Source organism: Manis pentadactyla, chromosome 4 (genome assembly GCF_030020395.1).
Source record: "Manis pentadactyla isolate mManPen7 chromosome 4, mManPen7.hap1, whole genome shotgun sequence".
Classification (NCBI taxonomy): Eukaryota; Metazoa; Chordata; class Mammalia; order Pholidota; family Manidae; genus Manis; species Manis pentadactyla.
The window spans coordinates 116,611,584-116,631,690 of record NC_080022.1 but is presented as its reverse complement, the minus strand read 5'-3'; positions in this window follow the sequence as shown (position 1 = coordinate 116,631,690).

Genomic DNA, 20,107 nt, shown 5'->3' with positions numbered 1-20,107 from the left:
CTGTTTCATGTTTAGTGTGTGATGGGACCGCACGTGTGTTCCGTGATGTGCAACGTATTGTGCTCTCAGTTGCATGTGTGTTGGGTGTATCCTAATCTGTTTGGCATATTGTGCTTTGTGTTGTGTCCTCTGTGTGCTTTACGTGTTGAGTGGGATATTAATTGTGTGCTCTGTCTGACGTGCTTTGTATGTAGGTTGTGTGCTTCGCATTGTGCATTCTGTGAGGCCCTGTGTGCTGTATGTTTCATGTGTGTTTTGTGTGGTGTGTGCAGTCTGTGAAATGTGTTTCATAAATTCGGTGTTCTTTTGTGGTTTGTGTATTTCTTCCATGTCATTTCGCATGTGTTGTGTGTGGTGCAGGTTCTGCATGTGGTTGTGATTACCGTGGGTTTGTGTTTGACAGGTGGTGTGTGGGGTTCGCTGTTTGAGTATTGAGTGTAATTTGTGATGTGTGTACTGTGTGTGGTCATGCTTGGTCAGTGTCCCTCACTGTGTGTGTTGTGTTTACTCTGAGAACCGTGGTTCATGGGTATTGTGTGCAGTCATGTGCTCGGTGTGTGTGGGGTTTGTTGTTTAGGGTGAGGCGATGTTTGTGTGTTGAGAGGTTGTATGTAAACTCTTTGGCGTGTTGTGGGTGTTTTTCGTGTGCGTTGTATGTGTTGTGTTGGTGCTCTCCATGTGTGTTGTGTGTGGCCGGTGTGTTGTATGTTCTGCGAGTGTTGTATGTAGTGAGTGTTGTCTGCGCTGTTGTGATGCACATTTTGTGTGTGTTGTGTTGTGTGTGCTGTGTGTCGTTTCTGCTTCTTTTTTTTATGTCTTGCTGTGTGCGTTGTGTGTTATGTGTTTATTACTGTGTATTGTGCGTGTTTGATCCGTGCGTGTTGTGCTTTCTGGAATTCTTTCGTGTAGTGTGCTGTATTTGTGGTTGATATGCGGTAGTGAATGATTTGTGGTGTTTGTGTTGTGATTCTGTGTGTATTCCGTTTGGCTGTGCTGTGTGTGCTGTGTGTTCTTGTGTGTTTGGGCTTGTGTTGACTGTGATCTGTGGGCCTTGTTTATTTTGTGTGTGTTGTCCATGTTGTGTGTGTAGAGTAGGTACTACGTGTGGTGTGGGATCTTTACTGCGTGTCGAGTTCACTGCTCTGTGTAATTTTCTCCGTGTGGCGTGCAATGTGTGACGTGCGTGGTTGTGAGTTGTGTGCATTGAGCGGTTCCTTGTGTGTTGTACATTTTGTCATTTTTTATGAGTGTTCTACTGGTGCTTGTATATGTGGTGTGTGTTGTGAATGTACAATGTGTGTTATGGGTTCTTTGCTGCTTGTTGAGTACATTGTTCTGCATACTTTCTCTGTGTGGCGTGCAATGTGTCATGGGTGTGGTCGTGAGCTGTGTGTTCTGTGCACTGAGTGGTTCTTTGTGTGTTGTATATCTTGTCATTTTTTATGAGTTATCCGTTGGTGTTTGTGTGTGTGTTGTGTTTCTGTTGTCTGCCTTCCGTCGTCGTGTTTCATGTGTACTGCGTCTGGTCTTTCTGCTTTCTGTTGTGTACTGTGTTCTGGGTTGTGTGAGCGCTGTCTATATGCTTTCTGTGTGTTACATACAGGATAGATGTTGGGTGGTCTCTGTATTTTGAGCATTCTGTGTGATGTTAGTTTTGCGTTGCGTCTGATGTGTTCTGTGAGTGTGTATTTTGGGTGTGATTTTTCGAGCTGTCTGCGTGCACCTGTGTGTGCTCTATACTGCCTGCTTGTGGCTGTGTGTGTTGTGTGTAGTGCGTCATAGGGGAGTAGTCTGTGGATTATTAGTATGTGTTGTGTCCGTCTTATGTGTGGAGTTTGTGATTTGTGTGTGGTTGTGTTAGAGAGGTTGTGTGTGTGTGTTTGGCTGTTTGAGTTATGCACGTGATATCAGAAGTGTTGACTGTGCGGTTTCGCTTGTTCAGTATGTCTCATGGTGTGTGCAGTACGTAGTCTGTGCAGTGTTTTCCGTGTGTGTTTTGTGAGCAGTTATGTGCCTTGAGGTGTGTGGTCTGTGTCTTGGGACCCTTGTTTCGCGTGTTTCTGTGTTGTGTGTGTGCTCTGCGTTGTGCTCCTGCGTGAGGATGTACGTGTTTTGTGTCTGTGCGTGGTTGTGCTTGCAGAGTGTAGTGTATGCAATGTGCGCTCTTTGTCTTCTTTGTGGGTTGTGTGTGTTTTGCCTAGGGATTTGTTTTGTGTGTGTTTTCCGTATGTGATTGTGATTTGCGTATGGTTGTGTTTGAGTTGTGATGTGAGGGTGCTTGTTATGTTTGCGAAGTGAGATATGTCACCTGTGTGTGGTTGTGTTTGGTGTTCCTCACGGTGCGTGGTGCATGTACTCTTGCAAATGTGACTTGTGTGTTTTAGGAGAAACATGTGCTCTGTTGTGTCTGGTGTGCGCCCTGTGACTGTTGTGTTTTTACTTTATGTTGTGTATGTGTGTGTTTGTGCGCGCATTGCGTAAAGGTGCCCGTGTATACATGCGTGTGGGGTGTCTGCGTGCGGTTGTGAGTGGGGTGTTCAGTGTTAGAATAGTGTGCTATCTGCCTTTATTCTTGGTTGTTTGCTTTCATGTGGTTTTGTATGTTTTCTGTGTGTGATGCATATGTGATTCTGATACGTGTTTGGCTGTGTTTGAGAGGCTGTGTGTGTGATTGATTAAGTGTGTGAGGGGACACGTGTTATCTGTATGTGGTTTTGCTCGTGTCGTGTACCTCATTGTGTGTGTGGTGTGTATATGGCTAACCGTGGTGTCTGAGAATCGTGTGCCTTTATGTCCTGTGATGTTTGTGCTGTATGTTGTTTCATCTGTTGTGCTTTTAGCGTGCTGAGTTTGTGTGTGTCCTCTGTCTTTGTGTTTGTGGGAGTTTACTTAAGTTTATTGTGGTTATTCCTTGAGCGTGTGGCTTTATGTATGGTATGTAGTGGTTGCATCGGTCTGTGTGTTGTGTTGTTACTGCAGGGTGTTGTGTGTGTTATGAGGTGTGATGTATAAATTGTGTGTGATGTTTGTGTGTTGTGTGATGTATTGCTCTGTAATTTGTGTATTATTTTGTGTGTTGCGGCAATGTGTTGATGTGTTTCTTTTAATGTGTGTGTTGTGTGCGATGTTTGCGTTGTGCGTCTTTCTGTGTGGTCCTTTGTGTTTGTGGGTTTTGTGTCATGTGTGAAGTGCGTCGTTCGTCTTTTGTTTATACTGTAGGGCATGGGTTGTGGTGTTTGTTGTGTGATTGGGTGTGTATTCTGTGTTGTGTTGCGTTTTGCATGCTGCGTTATGGTGTGTTTTTAGCTCTGATGTTTGTGGTCTGCTGGCTTAATGTGCATGGCAGTGTTTATGTGTCTGAGCGTGTGTTTCCCGTGTGTTGTGTTCTTTCTGTGTTGTGACTGTTGTGATTGTGAGGTGTGCAGTTTGGGTACTTTGTTGTTTGTAGGGTATGTTCTGTGTGTATTGCTCTGTGGAGGGCCGTGAGACTGGTGTGTTTGTGGGCGGTCCTGCGCTGGGTGTTGCGTGCTTGGAGTGTGTCTTTGTGTGTCGTACGTTTGGTGACTTTTTTGTAGCGTGTTGTGTTCATGGTCGGGAATGTTATGTGGTCTGTGAATGGTTTTCTGTTTCATGTTTAGTGTGTGATGGGACCGCACGTGTGTTCCGTGATGTGCAACGTATTGTGCTCTCAGTTGCATGTGTGTTGGGTGTATCCTAATCTGTTTGGCATATTGTGCTTTGTGTTGTGTCCTCTGTGTGCTTTACGTGTTGAGTGGGATATTAATTGTGTGCTCTGTCTGACGTGCTTTGTATGTAGGTTGTGTGCTTCGCATTGTGCGTTCTGTGAGGCCCTGTGTGCTGTATGTTTCATGTGTGTTTTGTGTGGTGTGTGCAGTCTGTGAAATGTGTTTCATAAATTCGGTGTTCTTTTGTGGTTTGTGTATTTCTTCCATGTCATTTCTCATGTGTTGTGTGTGGTGCAGGTTCTGCATGTGGTTGTGATTACCGTGGGTTTGTGTTTGACAGGTGGTGTGTGGGGTTCGCAGTTTGAGTATTGAGTGTAATTTGTGATGTGTGTACTGTGTGTGGTCATGCTTGGTCAGTGTCCCTCACTGTGTGTGTTGTGTTTACTCTGAGAACCGTGGTTCATGGGTATTGTGTGCAGTCATGTGCTCGGTGTGTGTGGGGTTTGTTGTTTAGAGTGAGGCGATGTTTGTGTGTTGAGAGGTTGTATGTAAACTCTTTGGCGTGTTGTGGGTGTTTTTCGTGTGCGTTGTATGTGTTGTGTTGGTGCTCTCCATGTGTGTTGTGTGTGGCCGGTGTGTTGTATGTTCTGCGAGTGTTGTATGTAGTGAGTGTTGTCTGCGCTGTTGTGATGCACATTTTGTGTGTGTTGTGTTGTGTGTGCTGTGTGTCGTTTCTGCTTCTTTTTTTTATGTCTTGCTGTGTGCGTTGTGTGTTATGTGTTTATTACTGTGTATTGTGCGTGTTTGATCCGTGCGTGTTGTGCTTTCTGGAATTCTTTCGTGTAGTGTGCTGTATTTGTGGTTGATATGCGGTAGTGAATGATTTGTGGTGTTTGTGTTGTGATTCTGTGTGTATTCCGTTTGGCTGTGCTGTGTGTGCTGTGTGTTCTTGTGTGTTTGGGCTTGTGTTGACTGTGATCTGTGGGCCTTGTTTATTTTGTGTGTGTTGTCCATGTTGTGTGTGTAGAGTAGGTACTACGTGTGGTGTGGGATCTTTACTGCGTGTCGAGTTCACTGCTCTGTGTAATTTTCTCCGTGTGGCGTGCAATGTGTGACGTGCGTGGTTGTGAGTTGTGTGCATTGAGCGGTTCCTTGTGTGTTGTACATTTTGTCATTTTTTATGAGTGTTCTACTGGTGCTTGTATATGTGGTGTGTGTTGTGAATGTACAATGTGTGTTATGGGTTCTTTGCTGCTTGTTGAGTACATTGTTCTGCATACTTTCTCTGTGTGGCGTGCAATGTGTCATGGGTGTGGTCGTGAGCTGTGTGTTCTGTGCACTGAGTGGTTCTTTGTGTGTTGTATATCTTGTCATTTTTTATGAGTTATCCGTTGGTGTTTGTGTGTGTGTTGTGTTTCTGTTGTCTGCCTTCCGTCGTCGTGTTTCATGTGTACTGCGTCTGGTCTTTCTGCTTTCTGTTGTGTACTGTGTTCTGGGTTGTGTGAGCGCTGTCTATATGCTTTCTGTGTGTTACATACAGGATAGATGTTGGGTGGTCTCTGTATTTTGAGCATTCTGTGTGATGTTAGTTTTGCGTTGCGTCTGATGTGTTCTGTGAGTGTGTATTTTGGGTGTGATTTTTCGAGCTGTCTGCGTGCACCTGTGTGTGCTCTATACTGCCTGCTTGTGGCTGTGTGTGTTGTGTGTAGTGCGTCATAGGGGAGTAGTCTGTGGATTATTAGTATGTGTTGTGTCCGTCTTATGTGTGGAGTTTGTGATTTGTGTGTGGTTGTGTTAGAGAGGTTGTGTGTGTGTGTTTGGCTGTTTGAGTTATGCACGTGATATCAGAAGTGTTGACTGTGCGGTTTCGCTTGTTCAGTATGTCTCATGGTGTGTGCAGTACGTAGTCTGTGCAGTGTTTTCCGTGTGTGTTTTGTGAGCAGTTATGTGCCTTGAGGTGTGTGGTCTGTGTCTTGGGACCCTTGTTTCGCGTGTTTCTGTGTTGTGTGTGTGCTCTGCGTTGTGCTCCTGCGTGAGGATGTACGTGTTTTGTGTCTGTGCGTGGTTGTGCTTGCAGAGTGTAGTGTATGCAATGTGCGCTCTTTGTCTTCTTTGTGGGTTGTGTGTGTTTTGCCTAGGGATTTGTTTTGTGTGTGTTTTCCGTATGTGATTGTGATTTGCGTATGGTTGTGTTTGAGTTGTGATGTGAGGGTGCTTGTTATGTTTGCGAAGTGAGATATGTCACCTGTGTGTGGTTGTGTTTGGTGTTCCTCACGGTGCGTGGTGCATGTACTCTTGCAAATGTGACTTGTGTGTTTTAGGAGAAACATGTGCTCTGTTGTGTCTGGTGTGCGCCCTGTGACTGTTGTGTTTTTACTTTATGTTGTGTGTGTGTGTGTGTTTGTGCGCGCATTGCGTAAAGGTGCCCGTGTAAACATGCGTGTGGGATGTCTGCGTGCGGTTGTGAGTGGGGTGTTCAGTGTTAGAAAAGTGTGCTATCTGCCTTTATTCTTGGTTGTTTGCTTTCATGTGGTTTTGTATGTTTTCTGTGTGTGATGCATATGTGATTCTGATACGTGTTTGGCTGTGTTTGAGAGGCTGTGTGTGTGATTGATTAAGTGTGTGAGGGGACACGTGTTATCTGTATGTGGTTTTGCTCGTGTCGTGTACCTCATTGTGTGTGTGGTGTGTATATGGCTAACCGTGGTGTCTGAGAATCGTGTGCCTTTATGTCCTGTGATGTTTGTGCTGTATGTTGTTTCATCTGTTGTGCTTTTAGCGTGCTGAGTTTGTGTGTGTCCTCTGTCTTTGTGTTTGTGGGAGTTTACTTAAGTTTATTGTGGTTATTCCTTGAGCGTGTGGCTTTACGTATGGTATGTAGTGGTTGCATCGGTCTGTGTGTTGTGTTGTTACTGCAGGTTGTTGTGTGTGTTATGAGGTGTGATGTATAAATTGTGTGTGATGTTTGTGTGTTGTGTGATGTATTGCTCTGTAATTTGTGTATTATTTTGTGTGTTGCGGCAATGTGTTGATGTGTTTCTTTTAATGTGTGTGTTGTGTGCGATGTTTGCGTTGTGCGTCTTTCTGTGTGGTCCTTTGTGTTTGTGGGTTTTGTGTCATGTGTGAAGTGCGTCGTTCGTCTTTTGTTTATACTGTAGGGCATGGGTTGTGGTGTTTGTTGTGTGATTGGGTGTGTATTCTGTGTTGTGTTGCGTTTTGCGTGCTGCGTTATTGTGTGTTTTTAGCTCTGATGTCTGTGGTCTGCTGGCTTAATGTGCATGGCAGTGTTTATGTGTCTGAGCGTGTGTTTCCCGTGTGTTGTGTTCTTTCTGTGTTGTGACTGTTGCGATTGTGAGGTGTGCAGTTTGGGTACTTTGTTGTTTGTAGGGTATGTTCTGTGTGTATTGCTCTGTGGAGGGCTGTGAGACTGGTGTGTATGTGGGCGGTCCTGCGCTGGGTGTTGCGTGCTTGGAGTGTGTCTTTGTGTGTCGTACGTTTGGTGACTTTTTTGTAGCGTGTTGTGTTCATGGTCGGGAATGTTATGTGGTCTGTGAATGGTTTTCTGTTTCATGTTTAGTGTGTGATGGGACCGCACGTGTGTTCCGTGATGTGCAACGTATTGTGCTCTCAGTTGCATGTGTGTTGGGTGTATCCTAATCTGTTTGGCATATTGTGCTTTGTGTTGTGTCCTCTGTGAGCTTTACGTGTTGAGTGGGATATTAATTGTGTGCTCTGTCTGACGTGCTTTGTATGTAGGTTGTGTGCTTCGCATTGTGCGTTCTGTGAGGCCCTGTGTGCTGTATGTTTCATGTGTGTTTTGTGTGGTGTGTGCAGTCTGTGAAATGTGTTTCATAAATTCGGTGTTCTTTTGTGGTTTGTGTATTTCTTCCATGTCATTTCTCATGTGTTGTGTGTGGTGCAGGTTCTGCATGTGGTTGTGATTACCGTGGGTTTGTGTTTGACAGGTGGTGTGTGGGGTTCGCAGTTTGAGTATTGAGTGTAATTTGTGATGTGTGTACTGTGTGTGGTCATGCTTGGTCAGTGTCCCTCACTGTGTGTGTTGTGTTTACTCTGAGAACCGTGGTTCATGGGTATTGTGTGCAGTCATGTGCTCGGTGTGTGTGGGGTTTGTTGTTTAGGGTGAGGCGATGTTTGTGTGTTGAGAGGTTGTATGTAAACTCTTTGGCGTGTTGTGGGTGTTTTTCGTGTGCGTTGTATGTGTTGTGTTGGTGCTCTCCATGTGTGTTGTGTGTGGCCGGTGTGTTGTATGTTCTGCGAGTGTTGTATGTAGTGAGTGTTGTCTGCGCTGTTGTGATGCACATTTTGTGTGTGTTGTGTTGTGTGTGCTGTGTGTCGTTTCTGCTTCTTTTTTTTATGTCTTGCTGTGTGCGTTGTGTGTTATGTGTTTATTACTGTGTATTGTGCGTGTTTGATCCGTGCGTGTTGTGCTTTCTGGAATTCTTTCGTGTAGTGTGCTGTATTTGTGGTTGATATGCGGTAGTGAATGATTTGTGGTGTTTGTGTTGTGATTCTGTGTGTATTCCGTTTGGCTGTGCTGTGTGTGCTGTGTGTTCTTGTGTGTTTGGGCTTGTGTTGACTGTGATCTGTGGGCCTTGTTAATTTTGTGTGTGTTGTCCATGTTGTGTGTGTAGAGTAGGTACTACGTGTGGTGTGGGATCTTTACTGCGTGTCGAGTTCACTGCTCTGTGTAATTTTCTCCGTGTGGCGTGCAATGTGTGACATGCGTGGTTGTGAGTTGTGTGTATTGAGCGGTTCCTTGTGTGTTGTACATTTTGTCATTTTTTATGAGTGTTCTACTGGAGCTTGTATATGTGGTGTGTGTTGTGAATGTACAATGTGTGTTATGGGTTCTTTGCTGCTTGTTGAGTACATTGTTCTGCATACTTTCTCTGTGTGGCGTGCAATGTGTCATGGGTGTGGTCGTGAGCTGTGTGTTCTGTGCACTGAGTGGTTCTTTGTGTGTTGTATATCTTGTCATTTTTTATGAGTTATCCGTTGGTGTTTGTGTGTGTGTTGTGTTTCTGTTGTCTGCCTTCCGTCGTCGTGTTTCATGTGTACTGCGTCTGGTCTTTCTGCTTTCTGTTGTGTACTGTGTTCTGGGTTGTGTGAGCGCTGTCTATATGCTTTCTGTGTGTTACATACAGGATAGATGTTGGGTGGTCTCTGTATTTTGAGCATTCTGTGTGATGTTAGTTTTGCGTTGCGTCTGATGTGTTCTGTGAGTGTGTATTTTGGGTGTGATTTTTCGAGCTGTCTGCGTGCACCTGTGTGTGCTCTATACTGCCTGCTTGTGGCTGTGTGTGTTGTGTGTAGTGCGTCATAGGGGAGTAGTCTGTGGATTATTAGTAAGTGTTGTGTCCGTCTTATGTGTGGAGTTTGTGATTTGTGTGTGGTTGTGTTAGAGAGGTTGTGTGTGTGTGTTTGGCTGTTTGAGTTATGCACGTGATATCAGAAGTGTTGACTGTGCGGTTTCGCTTGTTCAGTATGTCTCATGGTGTGTGCAGTACGTAGTCTGTGCAGTGTTTTCCGTGTGTGTTTTGTGAGCAGTTATGTGCCTTGAGGTGTGTGGTCTGTGTCTTGGGACCCTTGTTTCGCATGTTTCTGTGTTGTGTGTGTGCTCTGCGTTGTGCTCCTGCGTGAGGATGTACGTGTTTTGTGTCTGTGCGTGGTTGTGCTTGCAGAGTGTAGTGTATGCAATGTGCGCTCTTTGTCTTCTTTGTGGGTTGTGTGTGTTTTGCCTAGGGATTTGTTTTGTGTGTGTTTTCCGTGTGTGATTGTGATTTGCGTATGGTTGTGTTTGAGTTGTGATGTGAGGGTGCTTGTTATGTTTGCGAAGTGAGATATGTCACCTGTGTGTGGTTGTGTTTGGTGTTCCTCACGGTGCGTGGTGCATGTACTCTTGCAAATGTGACTTGTGTGTTTTAGGAGAAACATGTGCTCTGTTGTGTCTGGTGTGCGCCCTGTGACTGTTGTGTTTTTACTTTATGTTGTGTGTGTGTGTGTGTTTGTGCGCGCATTGCGTAAAGGTGCCCGTGTATACATGCGTGTGGGGTGTCTGCGTGCGGTTGTGAGTGGGGTGTTCAGTGTTAGAAAAGTGTGCTATCGGCCTTTATTCTTGGTTGTTTGCTTTCATGTGGTTTTGTATGTTTTCTGTGTGTGATGCATATGTGATTCTGATACGTGTTTGGCTGTGTTTGAGAGGCTGTGTGTGTGATTGATTAAGTGTGTGAGGGGACACGTGTTATCTGTATGTGGTTTTGCTCGTGTCGTGTACCTCATTGTGTGTGTGGTGTGTATATGGCTAACCGTGGTGTCTGAGAATCGTGTGCCTTTATGTCCTGTGATGTTTGTGCTGTATGTTGTTTCATCTGTTGTGCTTTTAGCGTGCTGAGTTTGTGTGTGTCCTCTGTCTTTGTGTTTGTGGGAGTTTACTTAAGTTTATTGTGGTTATTCCTTGAGCGTGTGGCTTTATGTATGGTATGTAGTGGTTGCATCGGTCTGTGTGTTGTGTTGTTACTGCAGGTTGTTGTGTGTGTTATGAGGTGTGATGTATAAATTGTGTGTGATGTTTGTGTGTTGTGTGATGTATTGCTCTGTAATTTGTGTATTATTTTGTGTGTTGCGGCAATGTGTTGATGTGTTTCTTTTAATGTGTGTGTTGTGTGCGATGTTTGCGTTGTGCGTCTTTCTGTGTGGTCCTTTGTGTTTGTGGGTTTTGTGTCATGTGTGAAGTGCGTCGTTCGTCTTTTGTTTATACTGTAGGGCATGGGTTGTGGTGTTTGTTGTGTGATTGGGTGTGTATTCTGTGTTGTGTTGCGTTTTGCATACTGCGTTATGGTGTGTTTTTAGCTCTGATGTCTGTGGTCTGCTGGCTTAATGTGCATGGCAGTGTTTATGTGTCTGAGCGTGTGTTTCCCGTGTGTTGTGTTCTTTCTGTGTTGTGACTGTTGCGATTGTGAGGTGTGCAGTTTGGGTACTTTGTTGTTTGTAGGGTATGTTCTGTGTGTATTGCTCTGTGGAGGGCTGTGAGACTGGTGTGTTTGTGGGCGGTCCTGCGCTGGGTGTTGCGTGCTTGGAGTGTGTCTTTGTGTGTCGTACGTTTGGTGACTTTTTTGTAGCATGTTGTGTTCACGGTCGGGAATGTTATGTGGTCTGTGAATGGTTTTCTGTTTCATGTTTAGTGTGTGATGGGACCGCACGTGTGTTCCGTGATGTGCAACGTATTGTGCTCTCAGTTGCATGTGTGTTGGGTGTATCCTAATCTGTTTGGCATATTGTGCTTTGTGTTGTGTCCTCTGTGAGCTTTACGTGTTGAGTGGGATATTAATTGTGTGCTCTGTCTGACGTGCTTTGTATGTAGGTTGTGTGCTTCGCATTGTGCGTTCTGTGAGGCCCTGTGTGCTGTATGTTTCATGTGTGTTTTGTGTGGTGTGTGCAGTCTGTGAAATGTGTTTCATAAATTCGGTGTTCTTTTGTGGTTTGTGTATTTCTTCCATGTCATTTCTCATGTGTTGTGTGTGGTGCAGGTTCTGCATGTGGTTGTGATTACCGTGGGTTTGTGTTTGACAGGTGGTGTGTGGGGTTCGCAGTTTGAGTATTGAGTGTAATTTGTGATGTGTGTACTGTGTGTGGTCATGCTTGGTCAGTGTCCCTCACTGTGTGTGTTGTGTTTACTCTGAGAACCGTGGTTCATGGGTATTGTGTGCAGTCATGTGCTCGGTGTGTGTGGGGTTTGTTGTTTAGGGTGAGGCGATGTTTGTGTGTTGAGAGGTTGTATGTAAACTCTTTGGCGTGTTGTGGGTGTTTTTCGTGTGCGTTGTATGTGTTGTGTTGGTGCTCTCCATGTGTGTTGTGTGTGGCCGGTGTGTTGTATGTTCTGCGAGTGTTGTATGTAGTGAGTGTTGTCTGCGCTGTTGTGATGCACATTTTGTGTGTGTTGTGTTGTGTGTGCTGTGTGTCGTTTCTGCTTCTTTTTTTTATGTCTTGCTGTGTGCGTTGTGTGTTATGTGTTTATTACTGTGTATTGTGCGTGTTTGATCCGTGCGTGTTGTGCTTTCTGGAATTCTTTCGTGTAGTGTGCTGTATTTGTGGTTGATATGCGGTAGTGAATGATTTGTGGTGTTTGTGTTGTGATTCTGTGTGTATTCCGTTTGGCTGTGCTGTGTGTGCTGTGTGTTCTTGTGTGTTTGGGCTTGTGTTGACTGTGATCTGTGGGCCTTGTTTATTTTGTGTGTGTTGTCCATGTTGTGTGTGTAGAGTAGGTACTACGTGTGGTGTGGGATCTTTACTGCGTGTCGAGTTCACTGCTCTGTGTAATTTTCTCCGTGTGGCGTGCAATGTGTGACGTGCGTGGTTGTGAGTTGTGTGCATTGAGCGGTTCCTTGTGTGTTGTACATTTTGTCATTTTTTATGAGTGTTCTACTGGTGCTTGTATATGTGGTGTGTGTTGTGAATGTACAATGTGTGTTATGGGTTCTTTGCTGCTTGTTGAGTACATTGTTCTGCATACTTTCTCTGTGTGGCGTGCAATGTGTCATGGGTGTGGTCGTGAGCTGTGTGTTCTGTGCACTGAGTGGTTCTTTGTGTGTTGTATATCTTGTCATTTTTTATGAGTTATCCGTTGGTGTTTGTGTGTGTGTTGTGTTTCTGTTGTCTGCCTTCCGTCGTCGTGTTTCATGTGTACTGCGTCTGGTCTTTCTGCTTTCTGTTGTGTACTGTGTTCTGGGTTGTGTGAGCGCTGTCTATATGCTTTCTGTGTGTTACATACAGGATAGATGTTGGGTGGTCTCTGTATTTTGAGCATTCTGTGTGATGTTAGTTTTGCGTTGCGTCTGATGTGTTCTGTGAGTGTGTATTTTGGGTGTGATTTTTCGAGCTGTCTGCGTGCACCTGTGTGTGCTCTATACTGCCTGCTTGTGGCTGTGTGTGTTGTGTGTAGTGCGTCATAGGGGAGTAGTCTGTGGATTATTAGTATGTGTTGTGTCCGTCTTATGTGTGGAGTTTGTGATTTGTGTGTGGTTGTGTTAGAGAGGTTGTGTGTGTGTGTTTGGCTGTTTGAGTTATGCACGTGATATCAGAAGTGTTGACTGTGCGGTTTCGCTTGTTCAGTATGTCTCATGGTGTGTGCAGTACGTAGTCTGTGCAGTGTTTTCCGTGTGTGTTTTGTGAGCAGTTATGTGCCTTGAGGTGTGTGGTCTGTGTCTTGGGATCCTTGTTTCGCATGTTTCTGTGTTGTGTGTGTGCTCTGCGTTGTGCTCCTGCGTGAGGATGTACGTGTTTTGTGTCTGTGCGTGGTTGTGCTTGCAGAGTGTAGTGTATGCAATGTGCGCTCTTTGTCTTCTTTGTGGGTTGTGTGTGTTTTGCCTAGGGATTTGTTTTGTGTGTGTTTTCCGTATGTGATTGTGATTTGCGTATGGTTGTGTTTGAGTTGTGATGTGAGGGTGCTTGTTATGTTTGCGAAGTGAGATATGTCACCTGTGTGTGGTTGTGTTTGGTGTTCCTCACGGTGCGTGGTGCATGTACTCTTGCAAATGTGACTTGTGTGTTTTAGGAGAAACATGTGCTCTGTTGTGTCTGGTGTGCGCCCTGTGACTGTTGTGTTTTTACTTTATGTTGTGTGTGTGTGTGTGTTTGTGCGCGCATTGCGTAAAGGTGCCCGTGTATACATGCATGTGGGGTGTCTGCGTGCAGTTGTGAGTGGGGTGTTCAGTGTTAGAAAAGTGTGCTATCTGCCTTTATTCTTGGTTGTTTGCTTTCATGTGGTTTTGTATGTTTTCTGTGTGTGATGCATATGTGATTCTGATACGTGTTTGGCTGTGTTTGAGAGGCTGTGTGTGTGATTGATTAAGTGTGTGAGGGGACACGTGTTATCTGTATGTGGTTTTGCTCGTGTCGTGTACCTCATTGTGTGTGTGGTGTGTATATGGCTAACCGTGGTGTCTGAGAATCGTGTGCCTTTATGTCCTGTGATGTTTGTGCTGTATGTTGTTTCATCTGTTGTGCTTTTAGCGTGCTGAGTTTGTGTGTGTCCTCTGTCTTTGTGTTTGTGGGAGTTTACTTAAGTTTATTGTGGTTATTCCTTGAGCGTGTGGCTTTACGTATGGTATGTAGTGGTTGCATCGGTCTGTGTGTTGTGTTGTTACTGCAGGTTGTTGTGTGTGTTATGAGGTGTGATGTATAAATTGTGTGTGATGTTTGTGTGTTGTGTGATGTATTGCTCTGTAATTTGTGTATTATTTTGTGTGTTGCGGCAATGTGTTGATGTGTTTCTTTTAATGTGTGTGTTGTGTGCGATGTTTGCGTTGTGCGTCTTTCTGTGTGGTCCTTTGTGTTTGTGGGTTTTGTGTCATGTGTGAAGTGCGTCGTTCGTCTTTTGTTTATACTGTAGGGCATGGGTTGTGGTGTTTGTTGTGTGATTGGGTGTGTATTCTGTGTTGTGTTGCGTTTTGCGTGCTGCGTTATTGTGTGTTTTTAGCTCTGATGTCTGTGGTCTGCTGGCTTAATGTGCATGGCAGTGTTTATGTGTCTGAGCGTGTGTTTCCCGTGTGTTGTGTTCTTTCTGTGTTGTGACTGTTGCGATTGTGAGGTGTGCAGTTTGGGTACTTTGTTGTTTGTAGGGTATGTTCTGTGTGTATTGCTCTGTGGAGGGCTGTGAGACTGGTGTGTATGTGGGCGGTCCTGCGCTGGGTGTTGCGTGCTTGGAGTGTGTCTTTGTGTGTCGTACGTTTGGTGACTTTTTTGTAGCGTGTTGTGTTCATGGTCGGGAATGTTATGTGGTCTGTGAATGGTTTTCTGTTTCATGTTTAGTGTGTGATGGGACCGCACGTGTGTTCCGTGATGTGCAACGTATTGTGCTCTCAGTTGCATGTGTGTTGGGTGTATCCTAATCTGTTTGGCATATTGTGCTTTGTGTTGTGTCCTCTGTGAGCTTTACGTGTTGAGTGGGATATTAATTGTGTGCTCTGTCTGACGTGCTTTGTATGTAGGTTGTGTGCTTCGCATTGTGCGTTCTGTGAGGCCCTGTGTGCTGTATGTTTCATGTGTGTTTTGTGTGGTGTGTGCAGTCTGTGAAATGTGTTTCATAAATTCGGTGTTCTTTTGTGGTTTGTGTATTTCTTCCATGTCATTTCTCATGTGTTGTGTGTGGTGCAGGTTCTGCATGTGGTTGTGATTACCGTGGGTTTGTGTTTGACAGGTGGTGTGTGGGGTTCGCAGTTTGAGTATTGAGTGTAATTTGTGATGTGTGTACTGTGTGTGGTCATGCTTGGTCAGTGTCCCTCACTGTGTGTGTTGTGTTTACTCTGAGAACCGTGGTTCATGGGTATTGTGTGCAGTCATGTGCTCGGTGTGTGTGGGGTTTGTTGTTTAGGGTGAGGCGATGTTTGTGTGTTGAGAGGTTGTATGTAAACTCTTTGGCGTGTTGTGGGTGTTTTTCGTGTGCGTTGTATGTGTTGTGTTGGTGCTCTCCATGTGTGTTGTGTGTGGCCGGTGTGTTGTATGTTCTGCGAGTGTTGTATGTAGTGAGTGTTGTCTGCGCTGTTGTGATGCACATTTTGTGTGTGTTGTGTTGTGTGTGCTGTGTGTCGTTTCTGCTTCTTTTTTTTATGTCTTGCTGTGTGCGTTGTGTGTTATGTGTTTATTACTGTGTATTGTGCGTGTTTGATCCGTGCGTGTTGTGCTTTCTGGAATTCTTTCGTGTAGTGTGCTGTATTTGTGGTTGATATGCGGTAGTGAATGATTTGTGGTGTTTGTGTTGTGATTCTGTGTGTATTCCGTTTGGCTGTGCTGTGTGTGCTGTGTGTTCTTGTGTGTTTGGGCTTGTGTTGACTGTGATCTGTGGGCCTTGTTAATTTTGTGTGTGTTGTCCATGTTGTGTGTGTAGAGTAGGTACTACGTGTGGTGTGGGATCTTTACTGCGTGTCGAGTTCACTGCTCTGTGTAATTTTCTCCGTGTGGCGTGCAATGTGTGACATGCGTGGTTGTGAGTTGTGTGCATTGAGCGGTTCCTTGTGTGTTGTACATTTTGTCATTTTTTATGAGTGTTCTACTGGAGCTTGTATATGTGGTGTGTGTTGTGAATGTACAATGTGTGTTATGGGTTCTTTGCTGCTTGTTGAGTACATTGTTCTGCATACTTTCTCTGTGTGGCGTGCAATGTGTCATGGGTGTGGTCGTGAGCTGTGTGTTCTGTGCACTGAGTGGTTCTTTGTGTGTTGTATATCTTGTCATTTTTTATGAGTTATCCGTTGGTGTTTGTGTGTGTGTTGTGTTTCTGTTGTCTGCCTTCCGTCGTCGTGTTTCATGTGTACTGCGTCTGGTCTTTCTGCTTTCTGTTGTGTACTGTGTTCTGGGTTGTGTGAGCGCTGTCTATATGCTTTCTGTGTGTTACATACAGGATAGATGTTGGGTGGTCTCTGTATTTTGAGCATTCTGTGTGATGTTAGTTTTGCGTTGCGTCTGATGTGTTCTGTGAGTGTGTATTTTGGGTGTGATTTTTCGAGCTGTCTGCGTGCACCTGTGTGTGCTCTATACTGCCTGCTTGTGGCTGTGTGTGTTGTGTGTAGTGCGTCATAGGGGAGTAGTCTGTGGATTATTAGTAAGTGTTGTGTCCGTCTTATGTGTGGAGTTTGTGATTTGTGTGTGGTTGTGTTAGAGAGGTTGTGTGTGTGTGTTTGGCTGTTTGAGTTATGCACGTGATATCAGAAGTGTTGACTGTGCGGTTTCGCTTGTTCAGTATGTCTCATGGTGTGTGCAGTACGTAGTCTGTGCAGTGTTTTCCGTGTGTGTTTTGTGAGCAGTTATGTGCCTTGAGGTGTGTGGTCTGTGTCTTGGGACCCTTGTTTCGCATGTTTCTGTGTTGTGTGTGTGCTCTGCGTTGTGCTCCTGCGTGAGGATGTACGTGTTTTGTGTCTGTGCGTGGTTGTGCTTGCAGAGTGTAGTGTATGCAATGTGCGCTCTTTGTCTTCTTTGTGGGTTGTGTGTGTTTTGCCTAGGGATTTGTTTTGTGTGTGTTTTCCGTGTGTGATTGTGATTTGCGTATGGTTGTGTTTGAGTTGTGATGTGAGGGTGCTTGTTATGTTTGCGAAGTGAGATATGTCACCTGTGTGTTTGTGTTTGGTGTTCCTCACGGTGCGTGGTGCATGTACTCTTGCAAATGTGACTTGTGTGTTTTAGGAGAAACATGTGCTCTGTTGTGTCTGGTGTGCGCCCTGTGACTGTTGTGTTTTTACTTTATGTTGTGTGTGTGTGTGTGTTTGTGCGCGCATTGCGTAAAGGTGCCCGTGTATACATGCGTGTGGGGTGTCTGCGTGCGGTTGTGAGGGTGGTGTTCAGTGTTAGAAAAGTGTGCTATCGGCCTTTATTCTTGGTTGTTTGCTTTCATGTGGTTTTGTATGTTTTCTGTGTGTGATGCATATGTGATTCTGATACGTGTTTGGCTGTGTTTGAGAGGCTGTGTGTGTGATTGATTAAGTGTGTGAGGGGACACGTGTTATCTGTATGTGGTTTTGCTCGTGTCGTGTACCTCATTGTGTGTGTGGTGTGTATATGGCTAACCGTGGTGTCTGAGAATCGTGTGCCTTTATGTCCTGTGATGTTTGTGCTGTATGTTGTTTCATCTGTTGTGCTTTTAGCGTGCTGAGTTTGTGTGTGTCCTCTGTCTTTGTGTTTGTGGGAGTTTACTTAAGTTTATTGTGGTTATTCCTTGAGCGTGTGGCTTTATGTATGGTATGTAGTGGTTGCATCGGTCTGTGTGTTGTGTTGTTACTGCAGGTTGTTGTGTGTGTTATGAGGTGTGATGTATAAATTGTGTGTGATGTTTGTGTGTTGTGTGATGTATTGCTCTGTAATTTGTGTATTATTTTGTGTGTTGCGGCAATGTGTTGATGTGTTTCTTTTAATGTGTGTGTTGTGTGCGATGTTTGCGTTGTGCGTCTTTCTGTGTGGTCCTTTGTGTTTGTGGGTTTTGTGTCATGTGTGAAGTGCGTCGTTCGTCTTTTGTTTATACTGTAGGGCATGGGTTGTGGTGTTTGTTGTGTGATTGGGTGTGTATTCTGTGTTGTGTTGCGTTTTGCATACTGCGTTATGGTGTGTTTTTAGCTCTGATGTCTGTGGTCTGCTGGCTTAATGTGCATGGCAGTGTTTATGTGTCTGAGCGTGTGTTTCCCGTGTGTTGTGTTCTTTCTGTGTTGTGACTGTTGCGATTGTGAGGTGTGCAGTTTGGGTACTTTGTTGTTTGTAGGGTATGTTCTGTGTGTATTGCTCTGTGGAGGGCTGTGAGACTGGTGTGTTTGTGGGCGGTCCTGCGCTGGGTGTTGCGTGCTTGGAGTGTGTCTTTGTGTGTCGTACGTTTGGTGACTTTTTTGTAGCATGTTGTGTTCACGGTCGGGAATGTTATGTGGTCTGTGAATGGTTTTCTGTTTCATGTTTAGTGTGTGATGGGACCGCACGTGTGTTCCGTGATGTGCAACGTATTGTGCTCTCAGTTGCATGTGTGTTGGGTGTATCCTAATCTGTTTGGCATATTGTGCTTTGTGTTGTGTCCTCTGTGAGCTTTACGTGTTGAGTGGGATATTAATTGTGTGCTCTGTCTGACGTGCTTTGTATGTAGGTTGTGTGCTTCGCATTGTGCGTTCTGTGAGGCCCTGTGTGCTGTATGTTTCATGTGTGTTTTGTGTGGTGTGTGCAGTCTGTGAAATGTGTTTCATAAATTCGGTGTTCTTTTGTGGTTTGTGTATTTCTTCCATGTCATTTCTCATGTGTTGTGTGTGGTGCAGGTTCTGCATGTGGTTGTGATTACCGTGGGTTTGTGTTTGACAGGTGGTGTGTGGGGTTCGCAGTTTGAGTATTGAGTGTAATTTGTGATGTGTGTACTGTGTGTGGTCATGCTTGGTCAGTGTCCCTCACTGTGTGTGTTGTGTTTACTCTGAGAACCGTGGTTCATGGGTATTGTGTGCAGTCATGTGCTCGGTGTGTGTGGGGTTTGTTGTTTAGGGTGAGGCGATGTTTGTGTGTTGAGAGGTTGTATGTAAACTCTTTGGCGTGTTGTGGGTGTTTTTCGTGTGCGTTGTATGTGTTGTGTTGGTGCTCTCCATGTGTGTTGTGTGTGGCCGGTGTGTTGTATGTTCTGCGAGTGTTGTATGTAGTGAGTGTTGTCTGCGCTGTTGTGATGCACATTTTGTGTGTGTTGTGTTGTGTGTGCTGTGTGTCGTTTCTGCTTCTTTTTTTTATGTCTTGCTGTGTGCGTTGTGTGTTATGTGTTTATTACTGTGTATTGTGCGTGTTTGATCCGTGCGTGTTGTGCTTTCTGGAATTCTTTCGTGTAGTGTGCTGTATTTGTGGTTGATATGCGGTAGTGAATGATTTGTGGTGTTTGTGTTGTGATTCTGTGTGTATTCCGTTTGGCTGTGCTGTGTGTGCTGTGTGTTCTTGTGTGTTTGGGCTTGTGTTGACTGTGATCTGTGGGCCTTGTTTATTTTGTGTGTGTTGTCCATGTTGTGTGTGTAGAGTAGGTACTACGTGTGGTGTGGGATCTTTACTGCGTGTCGAGTTCACTGCTCTGTGTAATTTTCTCCGTGTGGCGTGCAATGTGTGACGTGCGTGGTTGTGAGTTGTGTGCATTGAGCGGTTCCTTGTGTGTTGTACATTTTGTCATTTTTTATGAGTGTTCTACTGGTGCTTGTATATGTGGTGTGTGTTGTGAATGTACAATGTGTGTTATGGGTTCTTTGCTGCTTGTTGAGTACATTGTTCTGCATACTTTCTCTGTGTGGCGTGCAATGTGTCATGGGTGTGGTCGTGAGCTGTGTGTTCTGTGCACTGAGTGGTTCTTTGTGTGTTGTATATCTTGTCATTTTTTATGAGTTATCCGTTGGTGTTTGTGTGTGTGTTGTGTTTCTGTTGTCTGCCTTCCGTCGTCGTGTTTCATGTGTACTGCGTCTGGTCTTTCTGCTTTCTGTTGTGTACTGTGTTCTGGGTTGTGTGAGCGCTGTCTATATGCTTTCTGTGTGTTACATACAGGATAGATGTTGGGTGGTCTCTGTATTTTGAGCATTCTGTGTGATGTTAGTTTTGCGTTGCGTCTGATGTGTTCTGTGAGTGTGTATTTTGGGTGTGATTTTTCGAGCTGTCTGCGTGCACCTGTGTGTGCTCTATACTGCCTGCTTGTGGCTGTGTGTGTTGTGTGTAGTGCATCATAGGGGAGTAGTCTGTGGATTATTAGTAAGTGTTGTGTCCGTCTTATGTGTGGAGTTTGTGATTTGTGTGTGGTTGTGTTAGAGAGGTTGTGTGTGTGTGTTTGGCTGTTTGAGTTATGCACGTGATATCAGAAGTGTTGACTGTGCGGTTTCGCTTGTTCAGTATGTCTCATGGTGTGTGCAGTACGTAGTCTGTGCAGTGTTTTC